Source organism: Rana temporaria, chromosome 8, assembly GCF_905171775.1.
Source record: "Rana temporaria chromosome 8, aRanTem1.1, whole genome shotgun sequence".
Lineage (NCBI taxonomy): Eukaryota > Metazoa > Chordata > Amphibia > Anura > Ranidae > Rana > Rana temporaria.
Genome location: NC_053496.1, coordinates 55404109 through 55419702, shown reverse-complemented (window position 1 = coordinate 55419702; position 15594 = coordinate 55404109).

The following is a 15594-nucleotide window of genomic DNA, read 5'->3' as shown; positions in this document are numbered from 1 at the left end:
ATGTTCCCACATAACTTCTGTACGCCTGGAGATATTTCAATAATACCTGGTACACATATTAGGGCCCTTTCACACTGGGGCATTTTTCAAGCGCTTTAGCGTTAAAAAAAGCGCCTGTAAAACGCCTGAAAGAAGCTGCATCTGCAATCCCAATGTGAAAGCTCGAGTGCTTTCACACTAAAGCGCCTGAAAAACACCCCAGTGTGAAAGTGGTCTTAGCGTTAAAAAAAGCGCCTGAAAGAAGCTGCATCTGCAATCCCAATGTGAAAGCCTGAGTGCTTTCACACTGAGGCGCTGAGCTGGCAGGGCGTCAAAAAAAGTCCTGCATGCAGCTTCTTTGCAGCGCTTTAGGAGCGGTTAATACACCGCTCCTAAAGCCCCCTTCCCATTGAGGAAGCTTTTTTTAACGCCAAAGCGCCTGAAAAGCGCCTCAGTGTGAAAGGGGTCTTAGCAGCGCTTTACCAGCGTTTTTTGGGCGCTGGCAGTGTGAAAGGCCTCTGAAAGCACTTGGGCTTTCACATTGGGATTGCAGATGAGGCTTCTTTCAGGCGCTTTACAGGCTTTTTTTTAAACGCCAAAGCGCCTAAAAAACGCCCGAAAAACGCCCCAGTGTGAAAGGGGTCTAACTTATATGCCAAATAAAAATATATGACAGTTAAATTAACCCTTACCTACACCCTTATATAAAAGATGGGTATATTTATATTACTATGATTTTCCTCCCCAAAAGGTTAAGATAGGAAGACCGGGCAACGCCGGGTATTCAGCTAGTATATATATATTTGGGGGGGGGGGGGGGTACTATATGTATATATGGGGGGGTGTATTATATGTATATATATATGGGGGGAGTATTATATTTATATATATGGGGGGGGGGGGAGTATTATATGTATATATGGGGGGGTGTATTATATGTATATATATATGGGGGAGGGTGTATTATATGTATATATGGGGGGGTGTATTATATGTATATATATACGGGGGGTGTATTATATGTATATATATGAGGGGGGGGTATTATATGTATATATGGGGGGGGAGTATTGTATGTATATATGGGGGGGTGTATTATATGTATATATATATGGGGGAGGGTGTATTATATGTACATATGGGGGGGTGTATTATATGTATATATATACGGGGGGGGGGTGTATTATATGTATATATATGAGGGGGGGTGTATTATATGTATATATGGGGGGGGGGTGTATTATATGTATATATATGGGGGGGTGTATTATATGTATATATGGGGGGTGTATTATATGTATATATGGGGGGTGTATTATATGTATATATGGGGGGGGTGTATTATATGTATATATATATGGGGGGGGTGTATTATATGTATATATATGGGGGGGTGTATTATATGTATATATGAGAGGGGGTGTATTATACTGTATGTATATATATGGGGGGGGGTGTATTATATGTATATATATGGGGGGGTGTATTATATGTATATATATATGGGGGGGGGTGTATTATATGTATATATGAGGGGGGTGTATTATATGTATATATATGGGGGGGTGTATTATATGTATATATATGGGGGGGTGTATTATATGTATATATGGGGGGGGGGTGTATTATATGTATATATGAGGGGGGGTGTATTATATGTATGTATATATATGGGGGGGGGTGTATTATATGTATGTATATATATAGGGGGGTGTATTATATGTATGTATATATATATATATATATATATATATATGGGGGGGTGTATTATATGTATGTGTATATATATGGGGGGGTGTATTATATGTATGTATATATATAGATGGGGGGGTGTATTATATGTATGTATATATATGGGGGGGTGTATTATATGTATGTATATATATATATATATGGGGGGGTGTATTATATGTATGTATATATATGGGGGGTGTATTATATGTATATATATATGGGGGGGTGTATTATATGTATATATATGGGGGGTGTATTATATGTATATATGAGGGGGGGTGTATTATACTGTATGTATATATATATGGGGGGGGGTGTATTATATGTATATATATGGGGGGGGTGTATTATATGTATATATGAGGGGGGGTGTATTATATGTATATATATATATGAGGGGGGTGTATTATATGTATATATATGGGGGGGTGTATTATATGTATATATATGGGGGGTGTATTATATGTATATATGGGGGGGGTGTATTATATGTATATATGAGGGGGGGTGTATTATATGTATGTATATATATGGGGGGGTGTATTATATGTATGTATATATATAGGGGGGTGTATTATATGTATGTATATATATATATGGGGGGGGTGTATTATATGTATGTATATATATGGGGGGGTGTATTATATGTATGTATATATATATATGGGGGGGGTGTATTATATGTATGTATATATATGGGGGGGTGTATTATATGTATGTATATATATGGGGGGTGTATTATATGTATGTATATATGAGGGGGGGTGTATTATATGTATGTATGTATATATATGGGGGGGTGTATTATATGTATGTATATGGGGGGGGTGTATTATATGTATGTGTATATATATGGGGGGGTGTATTATATGTATGTAGCACCCTCTACTATAGGTAGAGTTGCCACTTTTTCTTCAAGTCAATCCCGAAATCTTTAGCGGCGCACAACAACTATTATTATAGAATAAACTATACATAGATTTTGCAATTAAATTACATTTCTAATCATATGAAGTTAATCACAAGAGTTCCCCTTTACATCTGAATTCCCGGAGTTCCCTTACACTGTAAGGGGGGACTCTGCAGGCTCTGATATAAGGGAGAACTCTGGGGACTCTGACATAAGGGATGCTCTGGGAACCCTGATCTAAAGGGGAACACTGAGAACTCTGATGTATGGAGAGGACTCTGATGTAAGGGGGAACACTGTGGCCTCTGGTGTAAAGGGGAACTCTGATGTAAGGGGTGCTCTGAGAACCCTGATTTACATTAGTGTACTCACTCAGAGACAGAAGAGGGAAGGGGGAGACTTCAGTCACAGACAGGGATGGATGGTGAGCTCACTCACCCCTCACTCTGTATTTGTATGTGGAATATCTCGGAAATTATGTGAGATCTAACGTTAAAACCCCCTTATCAATTTTTTTTGGCCAAAAATCTTTTTTTTTTTTATTAATAGGGTGAACCCCCGCTTTAAATAAGACATGGATGCTTTGTCAAGAAGGCCCCGTTGTTCCAGAGACCCTCCAGAAGAATAGGCTCATCTGACACCTGAAGTGGTACGAGCCTTATGTCAAGGAGCAGAACATCAAGCTGGAGGAGGACCCAGGGCCGAAGACGTTGGAGTGTCAGCCGCTGGTGTCCCCAGATGTTATTGCAATGTCAGAGATGAAGGTCTGCTCGAAGCTGTCAAAGACCTGCGGAGGGACCAGTTGGAGGACCGTCCCTGTAGCTTGGCATTGAAGGCCTTGGAGAACCAACGCCCTGACTTGCTCCTCACTGACTCCCCAAAGGAAACCCGTCTGCTACACAGAGAGTGGGAACGGTTTCTGGTGCACCAAGGGTTGGTCTACCGAAGGTTTGTTTTTTATTTTCTAAATAGGTTCCTTTAAGCCAGTGCATTGTTGGTTCACTTACCTTTTCCTTCTAAATGTTTTTTTTCTTTGTTTTCTTTGTCTGAATTTCTCACTTCCTGTTACTCCTCAGTAAGCTGTTCTAAATGACTTTCCACCGCTCGGATGATGGTAGAAAGCTTACTGAGGAGAAACAGGAAGTGAGAAATTCAAACAAAGAAAAAAAAAATTAGAAGGGAAATTGAAGGAAAAGGTAAGTGAACCAACAATGCACTAGCTTAAAGGAACCAATTTAGAAAATAAAAGACAAACCTTTACAACCCCTTTAAGCCACAGGTTACTCTCCCTATAGTTTGATGTTCAGACGGTGGGCCCGGCTGCCAGTAGACTTTGACCTCAAGGTACGAGTGCAGGACCTACAGCCGGATGACAAGGTACTGCTGAGAAACCTGGGTGTCCATGGAAAGCACAAGTTGGCTGACCACTGGAAGTCTCAGCCCTATGTCATTTGCAAGCATCTGCCAGGATTCCCAGTATATCAAAGCCGGCCAGAGGGAAGCACAGGCCCGCTGAAGACTTGGCATCGCAATCATCTGTTGCCTCTGTCAGAAGCAGTTCATGTGCCACCACAGACAGATTTACAGTCCACACCAACGGCCTCTCAAAGATCCCAGGCAGTGACTAGATCTCAGTCTGTACCCCTTGCTGAAGATGAAAACAGCGAGGCAGGACAACCTCCCCTCCTATAGTAATTGGTGGGATGTTTCTCTGCCAGGGTTATATGCAGATGCAAATTGTATGGTTTCCTGTGCACACTAAACTTTTATTTTTTTCCGTGTGTATATCAAAAGCATGTAACACGTCATAGACTCTTTTCCTCCTTTGGTGGACCAAAGGTTCTTTGGTGGGGGGGGAGTGTGTAGCGGGGGCTGCTCTGTCACCCATGGTCCCGCACTTCCCGCCAGCAAACGTCGGACTGAATAGACACTGACACAGGCACTCACTGAGGGAGATCATGCCTGTCAGTCCCTGTCTCCTCTTCCTTGAGTGACGAGCGGCGCTTATTCACCGGCATCTCGCCCACTATGCTCTCTTCTCTGTGTCCCTATTGGCAGGGTGAGGGAGCCAATCAAGCAGCAGCAGAGGACCACAGGACTTGAAGTCTCATCCCAAAATGGCACCATTGATTTCTACAGGGGGCGGAGCTACTACTTTTGCTTTGCAAGAAGGGGGGCTAGCTAAAGACTTAAGCTTGTTGGTCTGAGGAGAGATCACCATGAGGCAGGACGATGAACAGAGGTGTGAGGAGAGACTACAGGCATTTGCTAGAGAACCATCCAAAGACGGTTCCAGAGACCCTACAGAGACAGTTGTAGATGGATGTACCTTCTGTACCACCTAATATCCCTATTTCTATGTGGAATATCTCTGAAATGATGTGAGATCTAACGTTAAAACCACTTGATCTTACCGGGTCTAACAAATATCTATTAGTCTGAATGATTTTTGGCCAAAAATTTGGATAAGGGGGGGCCAACCCGTCCATATGTTCATCCATATGTACCACCTAAAAATCTAATTTTGTATGTGGAATATCTCGGAAATGATGTGAGATCTAACGTTAAAACCACTTGATCTTACCGGATCTAACGAATATCAATTAGCCTTAATGATTTTTGGCCAAAAAAATTGATAAGGGCGGGCCCGGGCGGGCCAGCCCCCCCTCATTAATCACTTAATAAGTCTCTAATTATGTGAGATCTAACGTTAAAACCACTTGATCTTACCGGATCCAACGAATATCTATTAGCCTGAATGATTTTTGGCCAGAAAATTTGATAAGGGGGTGCTGATGACGGGTTAGCCCCCCCTAGCAAATAACTGTTAAAGGAGTTCTCTAAGCTAAAACTTTTAACCCCCGCTGTGCCCGGGCTGTAAAACTATACAAAATAAACTTTCACTTACCTGCCTACGATCCCCCGTTGTTCCGTTATCGCCGCCCGTGCTCCGGTTCCTGTCAGCTTCCTCTTCCTGCGGGTCGGTGACTCACCGTGCGCTCAGCCTATCAGCGGCCGCAGCAATGTCCTGTCGTGGCCGCTGATAGGCTGAGCGCACGGTGAGTCACCGACCCGCAGGAAGAGGAAGCTGACAGGAACTGGAGCACGGGCGGCGATAACGGAACAACGGGGGATCGTAGGCAGGTAAGTGAAAGTTTATTTTGTATAGTTTTACAGCCCGGGCACAGCGGGGGTTAAAAGTTTTAGCTTAGAGAACTCCTTTAATATTGCTTCTTCTGTGTGTGATCTAACGCAAACAATGATTGATCTAACCTGATCTAACAAAGATCTAACAAACTGCATAAAAAAAGTCAACATTTTTTATATGAGGGGGGGGGGGGGGGCAAAGGTAGCGCCTTAAGTTTGAGCCTGGATATTCTATGTTTTTGTATACCCTCCGATCTTACCCTTAAATTTAACTAGCACCAGTACCATAAAGTACACAGTACACGCTACATGTATATTTGCTAACAAATTGTGTTCACTTTCAACTGAGGTATGTTTCAATTATTTTTCAAGTCCTTTGGGGTTAACCATTTCCTTTTGTAATGATACTTAATGCCAACTCTATTCATGTTTTAGATACCCACCTCTGTATTTCTTCTGAAGGAAGGGGGTCTGTTGAACTGAAAAAAACTTTGAAACATTCCCTTGTCAATCCAGAAGTAAAATGGAAATACTTAAAGGGGTTGTAAAGGAACATTTTTTTTTTCATAATAAGCATCCTTTACCTGCAGACATTCCTCTTTTCACTTCCTCATTGTTAGTTTTTGCTCAGAAGTTGCTCTATTTCTTCTCTGTTCTGTTCACTTCCTGCTTGTCTGATTTTACTGACCACCGTGATGGGAGGCATTACTGCGGTGGTCAGTAACGTGCTCACCCCCTCCTGGGAACTACATCTGTGTGGCAGGACGCTCTCTACGTGTTAGAGACTTCAAGGAGGTGTGAATTACTGGGCGTGCCGCAATTCATACTGGGAAATGTAGTTCTTACATGAACAAACGATGCAAACCAGGAAGTGAATGAGAGAACATAAACTAGAATGCCTGAGGTGATATAGATGAAGGAATTTAATAGGTATTTACTCGTTTTTTAACAGAATCATTACACTATTCTGTCTGTCTACCTTGCAGACATTCATTTTAGGCAAAAATGTTTTTTTCTTTAGCGACCCTTTAATGTATCTATTTACATGTTAAGGCCAACTATAGGAGATATATAGGAGAAGTACTGTATATGGTCTTGCTTGTATGTACAGATTGTAAACAGCATCAATTGCAATGTAAATGGGTTTACAAATAACTTTTTTTATACTTGGATAACTAATGAAATATTGATATCATTTTACTCTATGGTAGGGTTGCCACCTCTTCTTCAAGTCAAACCCAAATACTTTAGCGGCGTACAGATTTTTTTTTTAATAGTATAAACTATACATATATGTTGCTATTAAATAACATTTCTAATCATATGACGTTATTAACACCTTTACCTCTGAATCCACAGAGTTCCCCTTTTACATCTGTACTCACAGAGTTCCCTTACACTGTAAGGGGGGACTCTGCAGACTCTGATGTAAGGGAGAACTCTGGGAACTCTAACATAAGGGATGCTCTGGGAATCTGGAATTAAGGGGGAACACTGAGAACTCTGATGCATGGAGAAGACTCTGATGTAAGGGGGAAAATATGACCTCCTGGGGCACCTTGAGGAGTTGAGAAACACTCGCCTGGGCATTGGAACTGTTGATCATGCAGCAAAAATATTAAACTGTCAGTAAAATGTCCAATATACAGTTAGGTCCATATACTTGTAGCTCTGTATGCCACCATAATAAAATGAAAACAAAACAATCCAAATGAATTTGAAGTGCAGACTTTCAGCTTTAATTCAAGGGGTTGTGGAGAATCCTTTACTGGCAGTCAGGGCCAGACTGGGAATAAAAACCAGCCCTGGAAATAATATTATAATATTATTTTCTTGTTCATAAAAAGGGAAAACCATGCATTTTAAAGCACATTTGAAGAGTGTATTACATATAGATAAGACAGATATGAAAGCACAAAGGTCTATGGATATATATATACAGGGCTTTTTTTTCCAGCGGGAACGCAGGGCACCTTTAGCACTGAATGTATGTGATGTCAAGGGGTGATGGGTTGTGCTACAGTGTCTATTGCTGCTGGGGGATATAGTGTTTGCTGGAAGGGATCTATTTTTGCAGGGGGAGGGTCTATTGTTGTGGAGGAGGTACAGGGGTGGACTGACAACTCATGGGGCCTCCGGGCAATAGGAGATTATGGGGCCCTCGGGCAATAGGAGATTATGGGGCCCTCTTCAAGAGGAGATTATGGGGCCACTGGGCAAAAGAAGATTATGGGGCCCCTGGGCAATAAGAGATTATGGGGCCACACAGTACACACACACACACACACACACACACATACATACAGTATGCATACACAGTATACACACAGTACACACACACACACACACTCATTCATACAGTATGCATACACAGTATACATACACACACACACTAAAAAGGTACTGGAGAGGCGGGGCAGCTATAATCTTGTGATTTTTCGACCAAAAGGATGTCGGTAAGGGACATTTCAGGAAAAAAAACCTGAGATGTTTACATACTGTCCCTGGTTTTGCTGAGGCTGGCAACCCTAATGGTGCCCCCTAGTGGCATGGGGCCCTCGGGCGGTGCCTGAGAGCCCAAATGGTCAGTCCGCCCCTAAGGATTGTTGCTGGGGTGGGTCTTATGTTGCTGGGAGAGTCAGTTGTTGCCTGGAGGGATCTACTGTTGAGGGAGAATTCTATTGTAGCTGGCTGTTGGATGGTCTATCGAAACTGTCTGCGGGGAGATCTTTTGTTTCTGCTGGGGGTCTGTTGTTGCTAGGGGGGGGGTTATTTTGTTGAGGGTGGTCTATTGTTGCCGGTGGATCTATTGTTGCTGGGGGTCTATTGTTATTGGCTGCAGGGGATCTAGTTTACTGCTTTTCTTGTTAACAAATTAAAGGGGCAGTACTGGGAGGTGGGTAGGAGGTGGGACAAAGAAACGGTGCTTGGAGGTAGGTAGTGGTGAAGACGAGGTAAGATGGGGCAAGTCCAAAAGGGAGAGTTCCTGCACCTATTCTCTGAGAAAAAAAGCCCTGTGTGTGTGTGTGTGTGTGTGTGTATATATATATATATATATATATATATATATATATATATATATAAAGCAGATTTTTCAGAGACCACCTTCCGCAGAAAGAATACACTAAGACTGGCCGTGCGGCGCTGCCACTGACCTCCTTTCAGGTGCACCGTGCAAGGATCAGTCTGTTGGCTCCTACTTGTTGTCTCTAGTTTTCCTATAGTCTCCTCTACACAGTCCACACATGCCTGACTTTTCCCATGTCCCCCATCCTGGCGGCGCTCCCATTCTTGACTCCTCTCCATACTTCCTCAGAGACTGCAGACATGATATAAGACAAAAGATGGTCAGAGGTTGCGGACATGATACAAGAGATGGTTAGAGGCTGTAAGCATAGTACAAGAGATGTGAGAGGCTGCGGGAATAATACAGGAGATGGTCAAAGGGTTTGGGCATGGTACAGTTGATGTCAAGATGCCAGAGGCTCCAGGCATGGTACAGGAGATGTCAGAGGCTTCAGGCATGGTACAGGAGATGTCAGAGGCTTCAGGCATGGTACAGGAGATGTCAGAGGCGGCTGCAGGCATGGTACAGGAGATGTCAGAGGCTGCAGGCATGGTACAGGAGATGTCAGAGGCGGCTGCAGGCATGGTACAGGAGATGTCAGAGGCTGCAGGCATGGTACAGGAGATGTCAGAGGCTGCAGGCATGGTACAGGAGATGTCAGAGGCTGCAGGCATGGTACAGGAGATGGTTAGAAACTGAGGACATGATAGATGTTAAGAGATTGTAGACATAATACAGGCGATGGTAAGAGACTGCAGACATGGTACAAGAGATGGTCAGAAACTGCAGACATGATACAGGAGATGGTAAGAGACTGCGAGCATGATACAAAAGATGGTCAGAGACTGCAGACATGATACAAGAGATCAATGCAGCCTTACCAGTGCCCATCAATTGCAGCCTCAGCAGTGCCCATCCATGCAGCCTCACTGTACCCATCCATGCAGCCTCACTGTGCCCATCCATGCAGCCTCACTGTGCCAATCCATGCAGTCTAACCATACCCATCTTTGCAGCCTAAATGTGCCCATAATTGCAGTCTCACCGTGCCCATCATCATAGCCTCACTGTGCCCATTATTGCAGCCTCCCTGTACCCATCATCGCAGCCTCACTGTGCCCATCATTGCCGCCTCACTATGCCAATCATTTCTACCTCACTGTTCCCATCATTGCCGCCTCACCGTGCCCATCATTGCCGCCTCACCCTGTCCATCATTGCAGCCTCAAATGTCTTTTATTGCAGCCTCACTGTGCCCATCATTGCCGCCTCGCTGTGCCCATCATTGCCACCTTACTGTGCCCATCATTGCTGCCTTACTCTGCCCTCATTGCAGCATTGCCATGCCCTCATTGCAGCCTTACTGTGCTCATTATTGCCACCTTACCGTGCTCTCATTGCAGCCTCGCCATCATTGCCGCCTTACTGCGCCCATCATTGCAGCCTCACATGCCCATCATTGCAGCCTGTGGTATTAGAGGTTGAAGACCACTCTCCCCCTCCCTCTTTCTCCCTGAGTTTATTTTTAGGTATGGCTTGATGTTTGAGGGGTTTTTATGAAGTTGTTTTTTAAATTGTGTAATTAATTATATAAATGTCCAAAATAAAGATTATATATATATATATATATATATATATATATATATATATATATATATATATATATATATATATATTAGTGCTGTCAAGCGATTAAAATTTCTAATCGCGATTAATCGCATTAATGTCATAGTTAACTCACGATTAATCGCGCGATTAAGGAGGTTCACCCTTTAAAACATTTTTTTTTTGTTTTCTTATTTATTTTATTTTTTTTTATAATATTAAATTGTGTTTTTTAATTTTTTTACATTTTGATCACTTTTATTGCTGTCACAAGGAATGTAAACATCCCTTGTGACAGCAATAGGTGGTGACAGGTACTCTTTATGGAGGGATCGGGGTCTAAAAGACCTCCGAGCCCCCCTTTGCCCTTCAAAGTATTCAGATCGCCGAAAACGGCGATTCTGAATACTGTGTACTTTTTTAAATCCGGCGCCATTGGCAGCCGAGAAACCCGGAAGTGACGTCATGACGCCGCTTCCGTGGTTTCAATGCGGAGACTGAATCAATGCCGTTTACGGCTTAGTGTCAGTCATGAGCAGTCTTTCTTTTCTGATTTTTTTTTGTATGAAAATCATATGAAAACGGTGCACATTAAATCGTTTGTTCTGTTTCCGTACGAGAATTTTTTTTTTCCGTCGGGAATTTTCGTACAAAAAGTCAGAATTGGCTGTCGAAAGTTGTGTACATACTATTCGAAAATCATATGAAGATTCTTTGGACGAAAATGTTTGCCTGATTTTCTTATAGTGGCCCGGATTCAGAGAGCAATTGCGCCTGCATAACCATAGTTACGCAGCGCAATTGCTTACTTGCGCCGGCGTAACGAATGCTCCTGATTCAGGAACCTCGTTACGCCGACTGCAGCCTAAGATAAGGCTCTTATGCCCGCATATCTTAGGCTGCATTCTTGCGATGGCCGCTAGGTGGCGTTCCCGTTGTGCTCAGCGTATAGTATGCAAATTGCATACTAACGCCGATTCACAACGTTACGCGAGCCCTGCGTACGCAGTTTAGCAGGGGCAGCCAGGGGCAGCCAATGTTACGTATACCCGTCGTTCCCGCGTCACGAAATTTGAACTTTACGTAGTTTGCGTAAGTGAATCGTGAATGGCGCTGGACACCATTCACATTCACTTTGAAGCAAAAGACGTCCTTGCTACGTCATTTGCCGCAATGCACGTCGGGAAAGTTTCCTGACGGAGCATGCGCTCTACGATCGGCGCGGGAACGCGCCTAATTTAAATGATTCCCGCCCCCTACGGGATCATTTAAATTGCGCACGCTTACGCCGGGCATTTTGCCGGAGCGCCCACGCAATTTATGGAGCTACTGCTCCGTGAATCGCGGGTAGCGCAGAAAATTTGCGGGGGCGCAGGGCAAAAACGTTGCCCTGCTCCTCTGTAAAAACTGCGCAAAGGTACCTGAATCTGCCCCAGTGTGTACAAGCCTTTAGGCTCGAAGGTTGTGTACCCGTAAAAAGTTTCTGCAACCCCCTTAAAACAATTCAAAATGAATGTAACTGAATATAATAAAACTAGAAGAGAAGTTATTTTATACGTGAAAAGAGAACACAATGGCAATACATACAGAAAAATCTCCCGTAGTGACTTTTAAGGTGGTAAATATTCATATTCGTTTACGGCTTAGTGTCAGTCTCCAATCTGGACACAGAACGCGGCGGATGGAGGATCGGGTCTCCCGGTGGGACGGGAGGCCCGGTCAGAGCGGCGAAAGGCGGCAGGGGGGGGGGGGATGTCCCCTCCCGCTCCTCCGGCATAACAACCGAGCGGCTTTTAGCCGCATCGGTTGTTATGTTTGGATAGCCGATCGCCCGCTCTAAACAACGGTACCGGGATGATGCCTGCGGCTGCAGGCATCATCCCGGTATAACCCCCGAACGCCGAGGACGCATATATGCGTCCCGTCGGCGTGAAAGGGTTTAGAGGTACGTGCTGACAAAAAAAACAAATGATTGAGCCCTGGTTCACACTGGGTACGATTTGGAACGATTTGAGATGCGATTTGACATGTCAAATCGCATCTCAAATCGGCGGCAATTGTCGGCAATGGCACTGTCCTAATCAGTGCGACGCCGCATAAGCGATTTCAAAAAGTAGTTCCTGTACTACTTTTTGCGATTTCGGGCCGCGATTTACATTAAATTGCGGCCAAAATCGCGGCAAAATCGCAGCCGCGAAATCGCGGTAAAATCGCGCATTTTACCGCGATTTTGAATTCGCAGCAGTGTGAACCTAGGCTTAAAGGGTGAACCTCGTTAATCGCGCGATAAAAAAATTGACGGCGTTAAAATGGGTTTGTGTTAACGCCGTTAATAACGCGTTTAACTGACAGCACTAATATATATATATAAAAAAAGTATAAATCCAATAGTACATCTAGAGTTTAGCCACCAAAAGGTGTCTAACTCAGGAGCTGTGGGGAATAGCAGACAAGCAGAGATGAAAAGAGTGATTATTATGGCTTGGAATGGTATCAAAAGGAATATAAATGAAACAATGTATGCAAGAAAACCAAGAGGGGCCTCAATGATGATCTATGGTGCTGGGATGCATTCCAAACCATACCACCCCATGTAGCTATCGCTGGTTGCAACATGCCAGAACCCATCACATTATGCAGGATCAGTTTGTAAGCGGGTTAAAATTATGCTAGCTAGGTGCTGCCCTCGGACTGTAGAGTTAGCGTTAATCGTCTTTCCCGATTCCAGTTACCTTTGGATCTGACCCACTGATCCTGTGATATAAATGAGGGATAATGGTGTGGAGCAGAACAAGCCACCTCCCTTTGCTCAGAGAGGCTCAGCGCCTGTAAGAGAACCTTGAAGGAAGATCAGAGAGCCGCACCCAGGAGGAGCAGAGGAATGTCGCTTGCCACTGCCATGATGCAGAAGTTAATCAGGACCTGGGGTTCATTCCCAAAGATTCCAACACTGGGAAATGTCACTAATTGATCTGATTTATTGTACATGTATTCTACCTTTGCAGGTATGTCAGGGCAGCAAATAGCCTAAGTTAGGAGTAGGGTTGTAGGAAAAATCTTGTTCTTGTATGTTGGACTTTGAGATGTAATTTTTTCTCTTTTCTAAGTAAAGCTTTGAAACTTTGTTTCCACCTGGTCTAAAGTTACTTATGGGCTGTGAGGCAAGTAATCGGCGCAAATGGTCTTTAGCTTTGGTCATAAAACACACTGGGGTATGAAGACATCAATACCGAAGTTGGTGTAGTATGAAAATACAAGTGGAGGAAGTTGTCCGCACTATCTCCATGAGTGGTCTGTCTCCCATAGCTATAGGAACAGATTTCCACCACAGAGGTTCCCAGCCTGTGCACAAGTATTGAATAGTTAACTAAGTAAAGTGCACACATGGGGCCAGATTCACAAAAAATTGCGGCCGTGTAACGTAACACGTTTACGTTACACCACCGCAAGTTTTCAGTGTAAGTGCCCGATCCTCAAAGCACTTACCTGGAAACTTGCGGCGGTGTAACGTAAAGTCGTCCGGCGCAAGCCCGCCCAATTCAAATTGGGCGGGCACCATTTAAATTATGCGCGCCGGACGTACTGCACATGCTTCGTCTTGAAATTCCCGCCGTGCTTTGCGCGCAGTGACGTAATTTTTTCGAACGGCGACGTGCGTAGCGTCCATTCGTATTCCCGGACGTCTTACGCGAAAACAAAAAAAAATTGAAATTCGACCCGGGAACGACGGCCATACTTTAACATGGCTCGACTAAAGTTAAGCCATGTTAAAGCAGTTGTAAATTTGCAACGGGAAAAAATTACTAGCGACGACGTAACGACGGGAAAAAACGTTGTGGATCGCCGTAACTGCTCATTTGCATACCCGACGCTGGAATACAACGCAAAATCCCCCCAGCGGCGGCCGAGGTATTGCATCCTAAGATCCGACGGTGTAAGTCAATTACACCTGTCGGATCTCAGGGCTATCTATGTGTAACTGATTCTATGAATCAGCCGCATAGATACGACAGGAGATACGACGGTGTATCAGGAGATACGCCGTCGTATCTCCTCTGTGAATCTGGCCCATGGAGTCTGTGCTAGATGCACGATGGTACCTCAAACCATTACTGGCAAGATGGACAAGACTCACCCATCCAGTGATACACTGGATGGGTGGATGTGGACCAGGCTCAGCATGTCCCTCCTAAATGCAAGTTTTAGAGAAGGTGTACGTTGTCACAGGGACCTGAGAGCTAACTGGATAATAGTTATGGTGCAAGTGTACACGGTGTTCGATCATCTCAAAACGGAAGCCCGCCTCTAGGTCGTGTATTCCCTAATGGAAATGGAAATGGCAGGGAGTAAAGGTACCCCATGTGTAATGCAGTTATCCTATCCCCAGTGCCTAGTGTAGCCCAGGAGAACCCACGCTGGGGGTAGTCCTCTCATGTGACCCAGACTTAAAGGGAAAACATAGAGGAAAGGTCCATCTTCAGTCCTACCCTGCCTACATGTATATGAAATGTTTCTTTCCTGCATGTGCTGTAATAATGTGAGAGGTGTTGACTAAAAGGTACACACTATAAGAAAATCGAGCAAATCACAGCAAATCTGAACCGATAAACGAAAATTAGTATGGAAATATTTTAGTACGACAAAGGCTTTTTTTTGTATTGTTTCTGATCATGAGCAGTCTTTCTTTTCTGATTTTTTTTTTTGTATGAAAATCATATGGAAACGGTGCACATTAAATCGTTTGTTCTGTTTCCGTACGAGAATTTTTTTTTTCCGGTGGGAATTTTCGTACAAAAAGTCAGAATTGGCTGTCGAAAGTTGTGTACATACTATTCGAAAATCATATGAAGATTCTTTGGACGAAAATGTTTGCCTGATTTTCTTATAGTGGCCCGGATTCAGAGAGCAATTGCGCCTGCATAACCATAGTTACGCAGCGCAATTGCTTACTTGCGCCGGCGTAACGAATGCTCCTGATTCAGGAATCTCGTTACGCCGACTGCAGCCTAAGATAAGGCTCTTATGCCCGCATATCTTAGGCTGCATTCTTGCGATGGCCGCTAGGTGGCGTTCCCGTTGTGCTCAGCGTATAGTATGCAAATTGCATACTAACGCCGATTCACAACGTTACGCGAGCCCTGCGTACGCAGTT